The sequence below is a fragment of the Dermacentor silvarum genome, chromosome 5, assembly GCF_013339745.2.
Source record: "Dermacentor silvarum isolate Dsil-2018 chromosome 5, BIME_Dsil_1.4, whole genome shotgun sequence".
In the NCBI taxonomy this organism is placed as follows: Eukaryota; Metazoa; Arthropoda; class Arachnida; order Ixodida; family Ixodidae; genus Dermacentor; species Dermacentor silvarum.
Genome location: NC_051158.1, coordinates 32457558 through 32477550, shown reverse-complemented (window position 1 = coordinate 32477550; position 19993 = coordinate 32457558). Strand labels below are relative to the sequence as shown.

General features: G+C 46.8%; 1 long non-coding RNA gene across 1 annotated transcript in view; it reads right to left on the bottom strand.

Annotated features, from left to right (window-relative positions):
• Window positions 1-18448, bottom strand: part of LOC125945331 (uncharacterized) — a 28678-nt gene extending 10230 nt beyond the window's left edge. The window contains exons 1-3 of the long non-coding RNA XR_007466820.1: window positions 18340-18448; window positions 14914-15052; window positions 11195-11266 (exon numbers count right to left, since the gene is read on the bottom strand). This is a non-coding gene — a long non-coding RNA (uncharacterized LOC125945331). The remainder of the gene's footprint in view (window positions 1-11194; window positions 11267-14913; window positions 15053-18339) is intronic.
• Window positions 18449-19993: the final 1545 nt, after the last annotated feature.

The window sequence follows — 19993 nt, the reverse complement described above, 5'->3', positions numbered from 1 at the left end:
AGTCACGCTTTGCTGCGCTCGCCTCAAGAGAAGCGTCAACGGCAGCAATACTGACAGTCACTTCTGAGTCAAAGGTGGCCAGCTTCAGCCCAGTCGGCAGTAAAACTTGTTGCATAGACACGTTCACCGTCCACACGTGAGCACGACCATCTAAGCATTCTATAATCGATCGAGGAATCAGAATATTGTTCTTAAACATGGTAGGGAAGTATGGCTCAATTAAACCATGACAGCGATGCGGAGGGTCATGCGTGGAAGTCACTGGAACAAATGCCGCTGTCTGAGCCTGTAAAAGTACATCATGGGACACGGAATAGATTTGTTGCTTGTCCACGTCAGATGCTTCTGGTAATGGTGCTATCACGTGATTTCGAAGAGAAATTTCACCAGCCCCGCAATCTAACAATGCACCACATTCACCAAGAAAGTCAATCCCAAGGATGATGTTGTGAGTGGTGTGTTCCAAAACAATGAATTCAGTTGGAAAATCTTGTCCACCAACACTCACTATAGCAGAGCAAACACCAACGGGCCGCAGCGTTTCACCTCCAACTCCAAGAAAAGTAGTCTTTAGATCCCACGCGAACATAACCTTGTGTCCAAGACGATTTTTTAAACGAAACACTCATTACTGAAACTGTAGCACCGGTATCCACTAAGGCATCAGTATTTAAACCATCAACACAGACACACACTTTGTTTTTGAGCATGGCGACAGGCGGAGGACTACGTGGCCGTCCCGCGACCTCACCTCCATCGGTCGCACCAGCTAGTTTCCCAGCTGGGATGGTGGTGAAAGTGAGCGACGGCGAGGCGATGGCGAGCGGCGAAAGCCGGTCGGAGGTGGAGTAAGACTGTGGTCGGAAGCGGGAGACTCATGCCGGGATACATGTTCACGCACATGTCGTCGAAGAGGCACAGCGGTCTGCCACGGCGCCCTGTAGCGCCCTCCAGATTGATAATCAGGGAAGGCCGACACTTGCTGCCGCCGCCTGCGACAATACCTGGCGATATGTCCACGCATTCCACAGCTAAAGCAAATAGGTGGCTCCCGGTACACATGGTTGTCATAAAATAGGGTCTGAGGCTGGCTGTATTGGGGAGAAAGGCGTTGGGGTGGTGCAGCCTGGCGGCGTTCGAAGTTAGGTGAATTATGCCGGAACTCCGCCCGGTCGACGCGGACGCGTTCATCACGCAAGAGCCGATTTTCGCTGTCCGTTTACAGTTGGCAAAGTACCGGCTGTGCAGGACAGCGTTCATCAAGCGTGGATGGCTGGCATTCCCGGGGGGCGTCTCTTCCTCTACATTGTGCTTGAAAGTGAGCCAGTTCTTCTTTAATGAGTTGACGTACTAACAAGGCGATGTCGTGGGAGGTAGAGATGTCCACGCTTGCGACAGTGGTCACGTTGTCAAGTCTTCCAAACTTTGGCAATACTCGTCGCGTCTTCAGCGCCTCAAAAGCACGGCAGTGACGTCTTAGATCTGAAGGGGTACGCAGGTCTTCCTTTGAAATAAGGAAATTGTAGACATCTTCATTGATGCCCTTCAGGAGATGACCAACCTTATCTTCACCCGACATGCCCGTGTTCACAATTCTGCACAGTTCCAATACTTCTTCAATGTAAGTTGTACATGTTTCACCGGGCAACTGTGCTCTTCGCGCAAGCGTATGCTCAGCTTTCTTTTTGGAAAGTGAGTCCCCGAAGCAGCACTTGATTTCCTCAACGAACCTTTCCCACGTAGTCATCGTGCTCTCGTTGTTATCGAACCAGAGAAGGGCGGTTCCGGTGAGAAAGAAAACGACGTTAGCAAGTCGCGCCGTAGAGTTCCAGCCATTGTGACCGCGTACCCGTTGATAATACTTCAGCCAGTCGTCGACATCCTCATAAGCTCTACCGGAAAAGGTGTGCGGTTCTTTCTGAGGGATCCAGCAGATGACTTGCCTGGGGCGCTCACTATCCTCTTGCATGCTTGTGTCATGGCTGCCGCCAGCTGCTTGCTGTTCGTTCATGTCCGTGTCTTCTTCAGGTGGTAGTCCGACCAAGCGCCGGCTTCGTCGGAGGGTGCGGAGAAGAAGGTTGTCCAGAGCGATTACCCAGCACCGTCCACCAAAGTTGTTGCGGGTGAGATGGGTTTATTTACAAGATGATCGAGGGGGCGTAGAGACGAGATTGCAGGCAGTCAGGCATAGCTCTACACCGCGTGCACTCCTTCCATCTCCTCTTCTTCGGCTCCGCCGCGCAGCGTAACAATATCATAAGACGCCAACAAACAATGACACCAAGGACAACACAGGGGAAATTACTTGTACTTACTAATTGAATTAAAGTAATGAGAAATTAATGGAAATGTCCGCAGGTGGGGAACGAACCCACGTCTTCGCATTACGCGTGCGATGCTCTCACCATTGAGCTACCGCGGAGCCGTTTTCCCATCCACTTTCTGGGGTATTTATGTTTTGCAACTAGAACTAACCCTGGGAATAAAAATCGGGCCCCTCGGTTCCCTTTCTTCTCGCTCATATATATATATATATATATATATATATATATATATATATATATATATATATATATATATATATATATATATAGTGGCGCTATCACGCAATTGTTTTTGTATTGCGCGGGCTTTCTTTAAAGCAAGTGCAAGAAGCTCCATCAATGGTACTTAGTTTCAAACACTTCAGTTGGCCGTTTTTAAATGTGATCTACAACTTTTGTATTGCCACTTTCTTGGTGAAGTCAAGGTTTAAAAAGTTAGGCATTAGTATATACTAATTAACTGACTTTGCAAAACGAAAAAAAATTACCGCTTACGAGGCCGCGCGATTCTCAACCCACTGAGCTGGTTACAGCCTACTAGCACACTCCGTCGTTTTTAAAACATTGGTTACTTTTAGCTGGGACACCGTGTATATATATATATGTACTGATGCAATACCGAAGCCAAAACTGAAGCTAAAGAGCTTTGTATTGAATGGTAACCCCTCAGGTATAATCAATCTGTTCGAAATGTTCGTTTACTGTCTTCAACACAAACACACAAAAAATTATGTTCTATAAAAGGATTGTAAAACCTATTAAACATCTAACGCACATTTAACAGCCGGTGCTTCTGCTAATGATGAAGGAAGTTTTCTTAGGTCATGCGATAAATGTTGAAGAATGGAAGAAAATACGTACCTTTCCTTTGAAAAGGGGATCACGCTCCTCCTGCTAGTTAGCCTACTCGATACCAAGCTGTAAACAATTCCTTGCCGGCCACGCAGCCCTAAGAGTTGAGTATTGCTTGCTTGTCTCATCTTATAAAGATATATTCTCGAATAGCCTCGGCCTTTCTGTACCGACGTGGGAACGGCCCGCTACGTGCTGACGCGCGTTCCGAGAGACCGTAATGAAGTTTTACCACACCATACCATACCGTAGTCCAAATGACATTTCGAAAGAAAGATCAAGGGGCACATACGTGCTCACATTTTAAACGTAATGTCGAATAGTTAATATGGCATTTAGAAAGAACAGTCAAAAGAGAAATGCGGGGCAGCTGGGGTAACTGCTCTGTGGAAAACATTGTCGGAGTCTTCATATGCAGCCTTGAGCTCCATCACGTCGTAGCGCCAAAGATTAACGAGCTTTGACTGAAGGACACTTAGGCTGTTGACATATAAACTTGCTGAACCCTCTAATAATAACTGTTATCGAATTTGCTATTGAACTTTTCTTTGAGTTCTCATTTACACGTATATGCATCCTAGGCCTGCGAGCATCATGCTCGCATCATATGTCTCAGTACAAAAGCAAATCGCATGAGGGAAACCAGTTGCCATAGGTCCACTACAGGACAACCGCGTTCGGGGGCCCGGCTTCCAGCGTGGACTCGCGTACGTTTTCATTTCTTCTCGATATTAGACAGCTTTAAAATAGCCTTTGTGACCAAACGTCAACGCATTATGTACGTAAAGAAACAGGGTTATCCTCACTGCGCATGCTCAGTACGTTATTTGGTTTCGGTGGTTTGTGTGCGCTACGATAACGCACGTTATTTGGCGAGTTTAACGTTGTCGAACACGGCGGCATCCATGGCTCTCACTTCAGCGCGATTGCTTGTGATGGCTACGCTGTCACTCGCGTTGATTGCCAGTAACTATCGAAATACGCTTTCGCTTCCTCCATACTCGCCTGAAACGTTAGTTACGAGCACATAGCGCATCTAATTTTTGTGAGCGTTCAGCGATGGCGGCGTCCGTAAGCCTATATAACGAGACGCGTCAGCATAGCAACAGGATGGTTGCTAATGAATTATCTTGGCTTGCATACGTTTCACAGGAAGCACCATAAGGCGCTTTGTTTCTTAACGTCTTCCATAAAGGGCCACTAAAGGAAAATGTCAAGTACAGTAAAATCGATAACTTATCTGTCTAGGAGTCTATCATTGTTTTCTGGGCACCAGCATACGACTTTGTCGCGTAGATAACTGCCACCGAACTTCTTGCTGCCGCTCCTCAATTTGAATCGCCCGCGTCACAACTGAGGTCATGACGTAATCTACACGTCACCACCTCTGCCGCTATCGGCGAATCAGCTACTCCTGTCAACTGCCCACCCTTCGCTTGTACACGTCTCGTCTCCACCTCCCGGTGCCGCCTGGTGCCCCGACGTCACGCCAGGCGTCACACGAGAGAGGTACTATGCTCGGCGACAGGGGGCGCCACTTTTATATTCCATTTTCGTCACTTTCTCGTTTACAGAAGCTCTGTTCTCGCTGCGAGTGACAAATTCGTCATTTCAAAAGTTTATTGTTTCAATCCAGCTAAACTTAATATTTTCCGTTAGTGTACCTGTTTGCGTTCCCGGACGGTAAACTTAAAATCTTGAAGGGACGCGCACCATAACGTCCATAAAAGGTGCTTGCGTTTAACTCACTTAAGGCGACGAACGCTATTCTAACACTTTCAATTTTTCCCTTTATAAGACTATATTATAGCAAATTTTCTTTGCTGTATAAGTGAATGAAGTATTTCTCCTGTACCATCTTTAGCTTTTGCGTCGTCTTGCTTAGTGCTTGAGCTTGGTATCATGTTGAAATAAGTGAGCGGTTTAGCTGGGTATATTTCCATTCCAAGCCTGTAGAGCTGTTCTATTTTCTTGATGGCATCTAATGGTTTTTAGTTACAAAATATGTAATATTACACTCAAACCCCTATGTAGCTAACAACACATTTATCCCGGTTAAAAGATGTGAGCCTGAGCATCTCTATATTGTCTTTAACGTCAATTAGAATGTTTATTTGAGGGTCTCAACTTGGGCATAAGATTCCTGATCCTCTGACGAAATCGAGCCTCGACCGAAAAGTCAAAATTAACGACATATATATTGTCTTTGGGCTGCGTTCTTCGAAGAGGCGGCATGACTAGCATGATAAATCGAGACACATGTTCAACTAATTAACCGAAATACACGAACTAACTTCTTAATAATTACTGTACGGCACATATTGCAATTTACGAATTGTAGCCGGTGAGCTTGCAAGACGTATCCACTTGAAAGTAATTTCCAAGAAGACACCAGTTTCGAGACATTATTTCCCAGAACGTGGAATCAATACATGGGTGCTCCAGTTACTATTGTGCTTCAATGCGTAAAAGCGTTTTGTCAAAAAAAGTCAGTGAAACAACCGCGCATTTTTACGGAAAGTTTGAAGGCGCATATATCCAAACTGGAAATTCATTCCAAGCGGATACGCCTTCGAAACTCGCGGGCTAAAATTCGTAATTTGCAATATGTGCCGCAAAGTAATTATTTCAAAATATCATCAGTGGATTTTTGTTAATAAGATGAATATGTGTTTCGATTTCTCGTGCAGGTAATATCCGCCTCTCTGGATAATCCAGCTCAAGGACCAACATTAGGTTGTATGCAACAGGCTATGTTTAAAAATTCCATAAAAATTAAAGATAATGTTTAGATTATGCATTTGATTACGCCACCATGTCTAGGTTATGCATTGAAAACGTATGTAGACAAGATATTCACGATGTCAGACTGCTTGGCTGTAGCCAGTGTAGCCAGCAGCATGCGCGACCCATAGCTAGTGTTTTTTTTTTTTTTTTTACGCCACTAGTACGCTTATGCTATGTCCAATTCGCATCATCTCATTTTTAGTTGGATTTCATAATATTCAGCCAGTTCGTATTGGACTGCTCTTACCCCGTTGTGAAGTTTCCTGATGTGCGTCATATCTCACGCATTGCAGCTCTCGCGTTTTGGAGCAAAATTTTGCTGCAGTATATAGATGTGTTCGCTAAACAAGGACAGGAAATGCAACGTACCTTGTTGGAATCTACATACAGCGAAGCGTTGTTTATATGCATACAGTGTGCTCAAGCGTGTCTTCTATTCACGTGTTATTGCGATGTCAGTGCACGGCCATATCAAAAGCTCTCGCCCAAACCACATGTCCATGTTACAAGCTGTCAAAACGTAGCCCTTTCATATCTGTTGAGGTGCGCGCGCATGCGAGCTCACTCAACAGTGATACCCACTGTGACAGACGCTGCGATAATCCTAGAAGTTCGTTGGGATTGGCACGATAGTAGCCAACGTGCGATTGTGACCTAATCATTTGAGCACCGGGCTGTTGTGATTGGGGACCGCAGTTCAATCCCACCATCGGGAACGTAATTGATGTGTTACTTTTTTTGGGCACGGAGCTATTCGTCAAGACAGCAGCACTCAGTAGCAATGGTTAGAAAAGTGCCGCAGGGTTCGAAAAGAAAGCTACACTTTAATAATGCCACTAATACGAAGAACCGTCTACTTTTACCGGTATGTGAGATGCACACAACACACTGCAAATGTTACAAAGGTAATCTTTGACGAGCCTTGCTAACACATAATTTCGCATGCACGGAGGACATCGTCAACGAATAGTAAAGCCCTAGATGCTAGGAACGATTTCCCTGCACAATCATTACTCGGTGCAGGCGTGTCTTCAAAGATATAAAATACGCACAAACTTAAAGGACCCCTAAACCACCTCCGATATTTTTTAAAGATTTCAAGTAAACAGGCGCATCGAGTTCAGAATGCCGTCACGATCATCGATGCCGAACGCTGCAGTGCTACGCGCCACGGGCGCGCCACAAAATGAAGAAGCAATGCCGTGCTCCTCTCCGAGCCTTTCCGGTATCCCCAGCGGTCGTCGTGATGTCACCAGGGTGCATCTGGTGATGTCAACGGTGGCGACGATGTCGATTGGTCGAGCAAGAACCTACGACTTCCGGTTAATCTGCTAGCAGGTACGCGCGCTCCCTGCTCTTCCTCGCCGTGTTGCTCGCTTGTGCGCGCTTGCGAATCGGTAATTACAGCCCGCTACGCAAGTGCCAAATCGCTCGCGTTCCAACACAGTCGTGCTTAGCGTTCTGATTAGCTGCGCGAACAGATGGCGACAGTGTTGGCCTTTCCAGACGTGCGCGCAACACCGGGTCTATAGCGGTACGCTTCGCATAACACGGGCTGGCACCGCAGCAACAGCGGGTAGCCGAAAAGCGCTGAGTCGCGGCCACAGAGACACGGCTAAGGCCCGTCTACGTTACCGGCACGGTAACTCGCTGCACGCCGTTCGCCATTTGCGGGCCGCCGTTCGACGGCGGTTTTACTCGTGAACGGCGAGATTTCCTTGCCGTAGAGAGGATGGGACCGGGACCCATTTGTGCGGCAGCCTCACCGCCGCTGATCGCTTCGACGGCCCCGTATTCGTCGCTTGGCATTCTCCGGTTCACTTCAACGCTAACGTGGACGGCGCTTCGGAATGAATCGGCGACGCTCACAAGTCGCAATATTTTCTTACCGTTGTTGTTGGTCTTCGTGAAAATTGTACACAAAGCAGAAAATACGCTGATATTAGCGGCGCCGTCGGCTGCGATGCGAGCACAGCCGAGCCGGTCGTCTGCCATCGGTAGCCGTGCACTGCAGTTGAGTTCGACAAGTATCGGAACTCTCTAGTCCGTGTTTAACGTTTGACAGTGGATTTCGTTTTTCATAAAATGTTCAATTTATGCATCGCTTTATCTAGTAGAAATTATTTTGCTTGGAACAGAAGCTGCAGCCGATGTTTTCCTCGCTAGTGATGTGAAAACATCACGATGACCGTGATGTTTTTACGGCCATCGACGGGCCCGTCAGTCGTGCGGTAGGCGGTTCGCCGGCCGAACTGCCGTCTGCTTTGGACACCTCTTGCGCGGCACACGTTCTACGGCACTGAAGGCTGGTTCTCCACCATCGGTATGTTTGACGCTAGCGTGGACGTGCCTCAACCGGAAGTGGACAGCGTTTCGAAAAGCGCGTTGGCGATGACGTATGTCACGTGGCATTTGGAGGAGCACTCGGTGAGGAGGACAGACCAGCCGACGAGGAGAGTAGCGAACGAAAGACCGAAACGAGCGAGGGCCGTGTTTCGATCGTCTAACACGTGTAACTCCGCTATTACGGCACCATTTCGAAAAATTCTCGCGACTACGTGTTCGTTGTAGACTCATGCACAACTGCAACACCACAACTAAATTTACACCGTTGGGTGGTCTGGGGCCCTTTAAGTGACAGCTGCTATAGACCATTTTGCGGTCAGCGCGTAGTCTATCTTCGGTCGCATATACGCTGCCATACTTGTATGGGGGGTTGTGCGTGAAAGTTGTGCGTGTGCGCGCTGCAGTTACAAGATGGTTGTGCGTGAGGCTACGCACCGTACATGGCTGTTGACGGGAAATTGGTGGTTCTCACGGAGGCGAAGGTGCATCTCTACGGATGATAGAAATAGCAGGTAAGTATGCACACTATCGGCACGTTGCACGCGGGGCAGCTCGTTCTGTATCGCTGGCCTTGAACTATTTCAAGGGTCCGGTATGGTGACGACAAGTAGATGTTTGCGATATCTAATTGTTGCAATAATCAATAAATTATTGGATCGAACTAAACTTCCCTAACTGCGCCTAAGGAAGATTAACGCCTATGGTGTCAGGGCACACCTAGCAAACCCCACTTCCACGAGCTCGATTCTAAGGCCATCGTGAAACAGCTGCCACATAATGTACAGCAGAGCGACAACACAAGGTCGGGACAAAGACTGTTACTCTAAGCACTATCTTATATAGGTGTTCCTATGGTGCATACAGCTGTAATTAAAGAAAGAAAATATACCGCCGATTCACCAGCGCAGATCTTATGTGTTGTCGGCCACCTACGTGGGTCGTGCAGCCACTTTGTGAGGTGTTTCTTTTACAGGGATAGAAATTATATCGACACTCGAGGCGCATTTCTGCCGTCGGCGTTGCCGTGCTGTTCCTTATAAGTATCAAGGGCGATAACATCGTCCCCGCGCGCTGCATGCTGTATGTGCGAGTGAAAGCGTGCGATGGTGATCCGATGATGGCGGCTAAATCTTGCTCCTGCAGGCAGTAAAGCGGGGAGGAAGCGTTCCGTGTTCCGTCGCGCGCAAGACATTGAGGGGGGGGGGGGATGAGAGGTAGGGGGGGGGGGGTCGTTCTACTGAGACTTCGGCGTAAGGCGCGGCCGCGTGCTGCCTCGCGGGCCTGATCTTGAAACCGATCTGCGATATGGACAGAGTCTAGGCGTGTGGGCGTACTGAGGGTCGATAGCTTCGTGTGCGATGCGTTCTGACTTCGCAGTTTCGTTGAAGCGAGAGGCAGCACCAAGGTCACTTAGCTCGCGGCTGCTGCCGCGCTTCCTCACCCCGGGGTTCCGACAGCGAGTTTCCGCGGTCATCGAGTGAGATGCGTTCATCATGGCTTGACGCCATGCTTGTTAATTTAGTTGGTAAACGAATGTTTGCAAGTTTACGCACTCTAAAAAGCTACTATCCTGTCTACTAATTCGCTATCGCTGTCTACTAATTTGCCATTGCAATCCTGCGACTTTTGTTCTGTCCAAAACGACACACAGTATCTGTCCCACACTCCAGCACTGTGCCTGTTTCAGGATGAGTTGATGTACGACACTGCGAAGGGCAACTATGCAAAACAGATAAGTAAACGAAAGCATACTACCTAGCTTCAGGCAGTTATTTGCCTGTGACGTTCTCATTGAGATATGTCAACACACTACTCAAATGACAATTCGTTTAATCATTTGCCACGTGAAGAAGCATACAAGGAGAGGGGACTCCTGAATATTGTATAGTTGGAGCACGGTATGCTGAAAAACCACATTTGAAGATTACTACGAGGAAAATCAATAGCCTGTTACCTGGAAAGGGAACAAGAATTCAGGATCGCCAGTCAGCCTCTAAAGTCTGTAAAGGAGTACGTTCATCTAGGTCAATTACTCACAGGGGACCCTGATCACGAGAGATAAATTTACAGAAGAATAAAATTGGGTTGGAGTCCATACGGCCGGCATTGCCAAATCCTGACTGGGAGCTCACCACTGTCGTTGAAAATAAAAGTGCACAATCATTGCATTCTGCCGGTGCTAACATATGGGGAAGAAACTTGGAGGTTAACAAAGAAGCTCAAAAACAAGTTAAGGACCGCACAAAGAGCGATGAAACGAAAAATCTTAGCACTAACGTTAAGAGACAGGAAGAGAGCGGTGTGAATCAGAGAACAAACGGGGATAGCCGATATTCTAGGTTACATTAGGCGGAAGAAATGGAGCTGGGCAGGCCATGTAATACGTAGGATGGATAACCGGTGTACCATTAGTGTTACAGAATGGATACCAAGAGAAGGGAAGCGCAGTCGAGGTCGGCAGAAAACCAGATGGGATGATGAAGCTAGGAAATTTGCAGGCGCAAGTTGGAATACGCTAGCGCAAGACAGGGGTAATTGGAGATCGCAGGGAGATCGCCTTCGTCCTGCAGTGGTCATAAAATATAGGTTGATGATGATGATGACGAGGAAAATGACATGTACAATAAACAGTTTTGGTGTTTCCGTTATCCATGTAACATGCCACGAGGCGGGGTTGGCTTAAAATGCATTTGTAAGCATAGTATCCAGACACAACCGGATTTTGAATACGAACACCGCAATAGAAGTGGAATTCCCCGCACTGCAGGTTTTGTAGACGAAATAGCACTGATGCCCCGACAAAATATATGCAACTGCCTCTGTGCGTCGTAAACGAAGCACGGAGCCCCTATAAATAATTCATTCGCAGCCGTACACATACGTACCTTTAGCACCAACAGATTACTGTAGACTCGGTTAGGACGATGACGTTTCATTTGTGCCAAGCTGAGAAATACCTAAACAAGAAAAAATTATTAAAAATTTATAGATGATTACATTTTGTGTGCAAGAGGACAATTAACAACAGCGGTAGAACTATATCAATTATTACCTAAAATTATTTCTGTGATATAACGTGTCAAAACCATGATCAGATAATGAGGCACGTATGCAGTGATAGGGGGCGGGCAAAATTTCGATCAGGGTATGGAAATAACAGGTACAATAAACAAACAGATGTGATGTTTACATTGGGCAAAGAGCACGCTGCGAGGTGGGTTCACTGTGAAATGTATTGGTTAACGTAGTATCGAGACACAGGCAGATTTTGGAAAATGCCTCACACCCGAGCTTTCCTGGGGACGTAACAGAACTGATGCCTCGACAAGTACAGCCGATCGCAAAAGATTTGTCGAAACCTTCCTGCTTGAAAAAAAAAAATCCCACGGAGGACGACGAAATTTAGGCACAAATGGAATGGCAGACTGCCTGAGTGTGAGTTCTGCAGCACCGTACTTTCCAATTGAGACAACTAACGAAGATCCTACGAATCAATTTTCTGTAGCTTTCGTGCACCTAGGGGCTTCGCGGCGGGATTTTCTAAATCTTCTTAGACTTGACTCCCCGTTATCATGTTAAAAAATGAAGGAAAAGAAAGCACCTTCATTTTCTTCTTTGGTATGTACTCCGTTGTCACAATTTGTCGCCTGTCAACGTTGGCCAGCAAGGTGGTTGCCGTGCAAACTCAATAATTTGAGAACACATCTTAATAGGCTAGGTTCAATGCGCGTGCACGAATAGCTTACTTCGTCCTTTTGCGGTAGCTGACCGTCTCCAATACGCGCCTTTCATTTATGTCCCAGGTTTACTATGGGTACCGAGTTTGTCGCCTTGCGCACACCAGAAAGAAAACATTTTGACCGTACCCGCGATAAGGCGGATTACGTGAAGTTCTCTCTGTTTACCCTGGCTATCCAAAGGCGACGCTCACCTTCATCTGCCGGAAAACGGTGCATTTGGGTGATCTTGTGTCCACTGAGTCGCCGCGGCTGATGATGTACTTCACACTGTTCGGATGCTGCTCTATTTCACTTCCGAAACTGATTTTTGCATCTAAAAACAAGACAGCGGTAGCCAGGTGACTTTAGGGCATCTGGTATCACAGGGGACGCGTTGGAATTGTAGTAATTTGCACAGATACTACCACCGCTAATAGCTGCCACTGGGGACAATGCCGTTCCGCACATACCACAGAGCAGCACAACTCGCTGGTTTGAGGCTACGTACCTCTTCGCCGATAAAACAGTCAATACAATTTGAAAAACTGTTTGACGGTTCTGGCAATGCGCATTACAACTTCAGAAATCAAATAAGGGCTTTCGGATTTTACCTCAAAATCTTTAAGCCTCTCCATAGTACATACAATACGTATCCTATGTTTGTCGCAATCTTTCACATTGATGCATCGTCTCATCTAGCTTCAATATTGCTCCCAATCTTCTGCCCCAGAAACGCTGGTGAACTTTCAATTGATGATGCCTTCACAGGCGCGCGCCACCAAAGCCTCGGATACGCAAGAAGAGGAGATACCAGGTTTCTGATGGACGCTGTCTTTACTGCTGGGTGCTCTAAAATAAAATAAATATAGCAAGGTAATTTCTAATCCTCACAAATTCGGCTTGTGATTTGCAAACGACGTTCTTCATGAATTACGGTCCCAACGCATTTACTACCGTTAGTGGTCCTTAAAGGGACACTGAATACAATTTCGTCACCGAGCTTTTGAGCCCAAATAAAAGCTACGGTGCTTAACGCAGCACTGTTTTTGGAAAGACATAAACGGAACAAAATGAATTTCGCGATTTTTTTCATAAAGAACCGCATCTAGCGGCCTCGCCGCGATCCACAGGATGTGACATTGATGCTAGCGGATCCAGCTTCTGCTAGCTCCGAGATCGTTCCCTGCGATGAAAGTGATCTCGGAGGCCATAGTATTGTGCTCGTTCTATTCTCATTGACATCGCCAGCCATCGCCCGCTTGATCGTGTCGTAGGGTTTCATGCAATAATTACTAGAGCGAACTCTGCCGCTTGTGCGTACGGGAGCGGCACGTCAGAGCTGCAAGACTTTTCCCGTTTGTGGATCACCTTTTGTGCCTTTTTGCTTGTGAAGGTCAAGGTTTTGAGCACGCTGTTTTATATGTACTTTGGCAATCCAAAGACCGTTTGTCGCCACTTGTCGTGACGCATGAACTTCCGGTGGCCTCATTAAGGTTTCTAGACTTGCGACTTAGCATCTACCTGAGCTGGACGTATGAGCCCAGAGGGAACAAAGCACTTTTGTCTTATCTGTCAGCCTATTCTAAGTTGCTGAAACGAGGCATTGTGGATCTTTGCTTCACAAATGGCCTAAATAAGCCTTGCGGCCACTCTTCAGAGCGCAGCCTCCTTGTGCACGCCTCCCGCCAGACATGTGTTGGTTATGCCGAGCTTTTGTAAGTTTTGGTAGCAGGGAAGATATTAAAGAAAATCAAGCAAGGAAACAAAGTACCAGCAGACAGCGCTGTTAGTGACAAGACGCGAGTCACGTTGTTCCCTTACTTGCACAAGATTTCGCCCAGCTTGAAGAAGATAGGCAATAAAGTAAGGTTCACGTTGTTTTTTCCTGCTCCGGAGAAATTATCAATGCTCTGCAGGCGTGTGAATGCTCATGCCACACGACGAAATATTTGCACCACTAGCCATCGGAGGTGGTTTGTCCCCTGACTTGCGGAACGAAGTACGTCGACCAAACGGACAGATGTTTAAATGAGCGATATAAAGAGCATTTTTACAATGTTCACGCAGCCATTACCAGGTCATCTTGGTGTTCACTGCAGAGATTGTGGTTGTGTGCCTGAATCTGATAAATGTGTCAGCGCCTGTGTTTTGTCCTCTCTTCTGTCATCGTCTTTTGCGTTGTGCAGTCTGCCGATATTGTAATAAGCCGGACAAACGTCTGGTTCATTTTTCTGGTTTTCGTCCTTTTCCCTCTCTCCTTCATGAGGGGAAGTGCACTGAAATACAGGAAATCTGCAAAAAATTGTATTCTTCAGCAGAAGTCTGTTGGCCCCATGTAAGGAATCAAACAGTGCCTCTTGCACTTTCGAAGGATGTTGACCGAAAAGAAATATTGGAGTTTTTACCCAAGCAGGCTGACGAAAGAAATATCTTTGTAGAGGCGACGACGTCATGCTGTTGATCAGGGGTTTTGATTTACGAAAGCACGATCGGAATCTCTGTACTCTATTGATACAGCAAAACACGTCAATCATAAACTATACGTCAGAACGAGAACCTCGCTTACGTAGAAAAGGAAATGTCAGATACCTTTGTATGTGTTTTAGCGGCGAGCGTTCTCGAGCACTACAATATTATCCGGCTATAAAATTGTTATTGACATTATAATGTCGACAATCCACTCATGTGACCTCTTAAAGATGTTCTCTTGGAAATGTTTTCTTGGAGAATGCGGCCTTACTGCAGTCACAGCGAATGTAGTTGGAGGACACAGAATGGGCGAAAATTGTTCATGCACAACATGCCTCCTTGAATTACGCTTAAAGGAGAATCATTTAAGGTATTCTCTGCCAGAAATATATAACTCGACTGCTCTATATACATACTGCAGACAGACGGACGGACGGACGGACGGACAGTGAACTTTATTTGATCCTGAGGGCGACCCGCGGAAGCCGCTGGCTGCGTCCGAGTCGGGGCAGGAACATCCTGATGTTCCGCCCATTCTTGGGCCCTCTGGATTGCCTGGAGTTGCAAAGGAGAAGATCATATTTTTAAATGAATTTATTTGCGCGGCATAACCAATGGAACGTCACAAAACTTAAAATTTATTTCTATCGAGCAAGTATGCGGTTAGTGCAAGTTCATCGATTTTGGTAACTGAGTATGACTGTTTTTCTAAGGCTTGACGCGTGTTAAACATACACGTGTCTTTCAGACAGGTCGGGGAAATTATACGGTAACAATAAATGTTTTCAACAGCGAGTTTAGCATACTTTCTCAGAATGCCCCGACCTGTCTTATTGACCATAACAAGAAGTTCAGGAAGAAGATAGCCTTATTAAACAAAGAAATAGAACAATATGTACAACAACTCCAAAGACGACAATGGGAGGAAATATGTACGGAGATGGATGATCAACTGACCACGAGCAAGACGTGCAGGTTGCTGAAATATCTCCTTAAACCAGAGGAAACAAAAATGGTGCACAGGCAAAACATACACAAGATCTATACGCATATAAAGGAACAGAGCATGAATTCTTGAAAGAGGTCGAGCTCAAATACATGTCACAGGCATCGCCGTGTATTCATCCCGAATACGAGGGAGAACAGAACTCCGATATCGATGAAGAGTTTAGCGAAGCAGAAATAACAGCAGTCCTGCACTAACTCAACACCAAATCTTCACGGGGCCCAGATGCCATTACAAACAAGATACTCAGAAACCTGGACGACGCGTCCATCGGCCAGCTGACAGAATATATGAATGAGTGCTGGAAACAAGGAAAGATCCCGCAGCAGGGGAAGGCGGCACAAGTCGTCCTAATACAAAAGCCTGGCAAACAACTACAACTCGGGAATCTAAGACCCATATCGCTAACTTCCTGCGTGGGCAAACTGATGGAGCATGCCTTCGTCGCCAGACTCACCGACTACAAGAAGACAATGACTTACTCCCAAACACGATGAAAGGATTCCGGAGAAACCTGTCTACACAAGACGCCATGCTGCAACTGAAACACAAAGTAATAGACCAACCAGGGAGATCGACTCAAGCCATCCTCTGGCTAGATCTCAAGAAGGCATTCGACAATGTCGTACACCAAGCCACACTGAACCAAATCAGCAACCTTGGCTTGGGCGTGCGGACGTACAACTATATCCAAAACTTCTTAACGGACGGAGAAGCCAAAATGTATGAGACCTCACATCCGAGAAAGTGCTCGTCGGCAGTGCAGGCACACCGCAGGGATCGGGGATATCGCCCATGCTCTTTAACCTGGCTCTGATTGCTCTCTTCCTAGAAAAGTACAGAGAATCGAAGGACTTAAACACATAATCTATGCAGATGACAGCACGCTATGGATAAACAATGGCAGTGATGAATCGATTGAACAGAGACAAGAAGCAGTCCATACCATCGAGAAATACCTAGAAGGCAGAGGGCCCATGATCTCGCTGAAGGGCTGGGCCTAACGGTGCCATCGTGGGTGCGGCCCGCCTCGGCTTGAAATAGTCGAGCCTCAGGACTTTCGTAAATAAAGTTTTCACACACACACACACACATACACCTGTTTAACATACTCGGCCGAAAAATCTTAGCTGTTGCTATACAGACCAACGCAAAATGGGAGACTTCCCAAGAACCACAAGGCACAAACCTACACAGACATACAACTAAAGACCCAAGACGGACAACCCATACCCAAAGCCGACAAGATAAGGGTGTTGGGAATAATCACAGATGCCAAGGGCACCAACGGAGAAACCATTCGCAAGCTCGAAGGGAAAGTTTATCAGACGATGCAATTGATCAAGAGAATCACCAACAGGCACGAGGGTATGAAAGAAGCAAGCGTCATGAGAATCATCCAGGCGTTTGTCATCAGCCAGATCACGTACATGGCTACATACCACAGATGGTGCGCCGCAGAAAAGAAGAAACTAGACGGCCTGATTAGGAATGTATATAAACAAGCGATTGGACTCATGCTAAGCATGAGCACGGAGAAGCTCCTAGAGCTGGGACTGCACAACACGCTAGAGGAGCTAATAGAAGCGCAACGTAGAGCACAATACGAGCGAATCTCCAAGACAAGGCTGGCAGACACATCTTAGATAAACTAGCCATCCGCTACCACACACAACACGGAGACAAACGGGACATACCCAAGGAAATAAGTGTCAAACTCAAGGTACCCCTTCCACCCAAGAATGTGCATCCTGTACACCCCGAGGGCAGAAGAAGAAGCAGGGCAAAGAACATGGCGAAGAACTACGGAAGAGACAAGGACGCGGTTTTTGTAGACGCTGCACGTTACAAACACCAACGTAGCTATGTCCCAGCAGTAGTTAACCACAATAGACAATGCTGCACGAGCTTGACTGTAAACACGACGCGCATCGAAACGGCGGAAGAACACAAACCAACGCATACTATTTAATCAGTGACTCGCAAATGGCAGTACGCAACTTCGTGAACGACCGGATCTCACCTGAGGCGCTAAACATACTCAGAAAAAGACGAAGTAACCAGTGAAGACAGATGTGTCCAAATCTAATGGATATCAGCCCACACCCCCTACTCAACGGGAGAGGACAACCCTAACGTCGCGGCACACAACGTAGCTCGAGGACTCACTTTCCGAGCTGCGACTAACGCAGACCCCTCGATAGGGCCCTCCGAGATATGGGAATGGGAAGACAGAATGACCAGGTTAAATGACATCACTAACCATTACAGGATGCAAAGATGCACTTATCCACCACCCCATCCACAACTCAGTAGATCGCAAACGGTCCTGTGGCGACAACTACAAACGTAATCGTAGTAATCCGATACTAATGCACGCTATTTATCCAGAAATATACGCAACCGACAGATCCAAAGTGTGTGGCACCAGAGCCATACTAGAACACATCCTATGGGAATGCCAGGGACTAATATACGATAACGAAAGCGAGACCTCCACCAACAGCCTCCGCGCGCGATGGCAGGCCGCGCTGCTCAGCTCGAACCCGGAAGACCAACTGTCGGGCAGACCGGCGGGCCAAGGAAGCCGCCGGGAGACAAGAACTCTTGGCCGTAACCTCGCCGGTTGCCCCAACCCACTAACTCGCCGGACGCGAATCATTATGATTCGAAATAAAGTTTTTCTCATTCACTCACTCTCTCAAAGGATTATAAACTCTATTAAAACATCCAACATACATTTAGCAGTAGGGGCTCTTGGATGCGTTCTGTTCATGATGAAGAAAGTTCTCTTAGGTCCTAGGATAAATGTTGAAGAATGGAAGAAAAGAAGTACCTTTCTTTTGATAAGGTGATCAGGATTGTAAGAACTAATCCGCAGTTAGTCTACTCGATACCGTATACAAAATGAAACGATTATTTGCAGGCCGCATGCAGCTATATCAGTTAACAACTGCTTGCACGTCTCGCATTGTAAAGGTAGTGTCGCATAGTTTTAACGGCATTTCAAAAGAAGGGTCAACGGACATATGCGCTGCAGCTGGTGTAACTGCTCTATGAAAATGATTGTCGGAGCAATGATTTGCAGCCTGGAGGTACATCACGTTGTGTAATGCATCGCTGCCTGTCAAATATAGCGCATTATGTCTCTACCGTGTTATGGAACTCTCCTTTTCACCAGATAACGTCAAAGATTAACGAGTTCTCACTGGGGACGCTTAATGCTAGGGAGGGATTTACACTTGCTGAACCCTCTGATAATAAGTGTTATGAAATTTGTTATTGAACTTTTCCTTGAGTTCGCATTCACACGCGTGCCCATCCTATAGCCCGTGCGAGCATCATGCATGTCTCTGTATAAAAGGAAATGGAATGAGGGAGACCAGTTGCCATAGGTCCACTACTAGACAACCGCGCTCGTGGGCCCAGCTTCCATCGGTGACTCCTGTATGTACCGCTTTATTCTCCATATCAGACAGTTTTAGAATATCATTTGCAACAAAAACTAAACGCATGCCGTATGTACGTAAAGAAATTGCGTGATCATCACTGCGCATGCTCAGTACGTTATTAGTTTCGGTGGTTTACGTGCTCTATGATAAGGTACGTTATTTGCGGAGTTTAACGTTCGAGGCAGCTTTACAACAACGTTTGTCGGCCTTACGTACATGTACGTTAAACGCGAGCAAGTTTGTGTGATGCGATGGTGTCCGTCCCTTCAAGACTTTTAGTTTAACGTACAGGAACGCAAACGTAACGAAAATGTTAACAGGCAGAGCACCGTCTGGTGCCTCGGGCCAAACGTTCCATGCCAAGACAACTCTTAGCAACCATTCGGCTGTTTCTATGCGGACTCGTCTCGTCAGGCCTACGGATGCCGGAATAGCCGAGTTATCTAAGAAATTGGACGCGCGATGCGCTCACAACTAGCGTGTTAGGAGAGTTGAGAGGAAGCGCAAGCTCATTTCGATAGCTCGTGGCGATCAATGAGAGTGAGAGCGTAGTGATCGCGAGAATTCGCGGTGAAGTTCCAGCTTCACCGTGGATTCTGATGCCACAGAACTGATGCCTCGATAAGTACAGGCGATCACAAAAGATTTGTTGCAACCTTCCTGCTTCGAAAAGAGTGTGCGTGTGCAGCACCGTACTCCCCAATTGAGACAACTAACGGAGCTCCTAAGAATCAAGTTTCTGTAGCTTTCGTGCCCCTAAAAGCATCGCGGGAGATTTTTCTAAACCTTCTTAGACCTGGCACCTCGTTAGCGTGATTTAAAAAATGAAACAAAAAGAAAAAAAAACCTTCACTTTATTCTTTGACATTTACTTCGTTGTCACAATTTGCCGCCGGTCAACTTTGGCCAGCAAAAGGGTTGCGGGTAAGCTGAATAATTTGAGAACTCATCTTAATAGGCTAGGTTCAATGCCGCGTGCACGAATAGCTGACTTCGTCCTTTTGCGGTAGCTGACCGTCTCCAATACGCGCCTTTCGT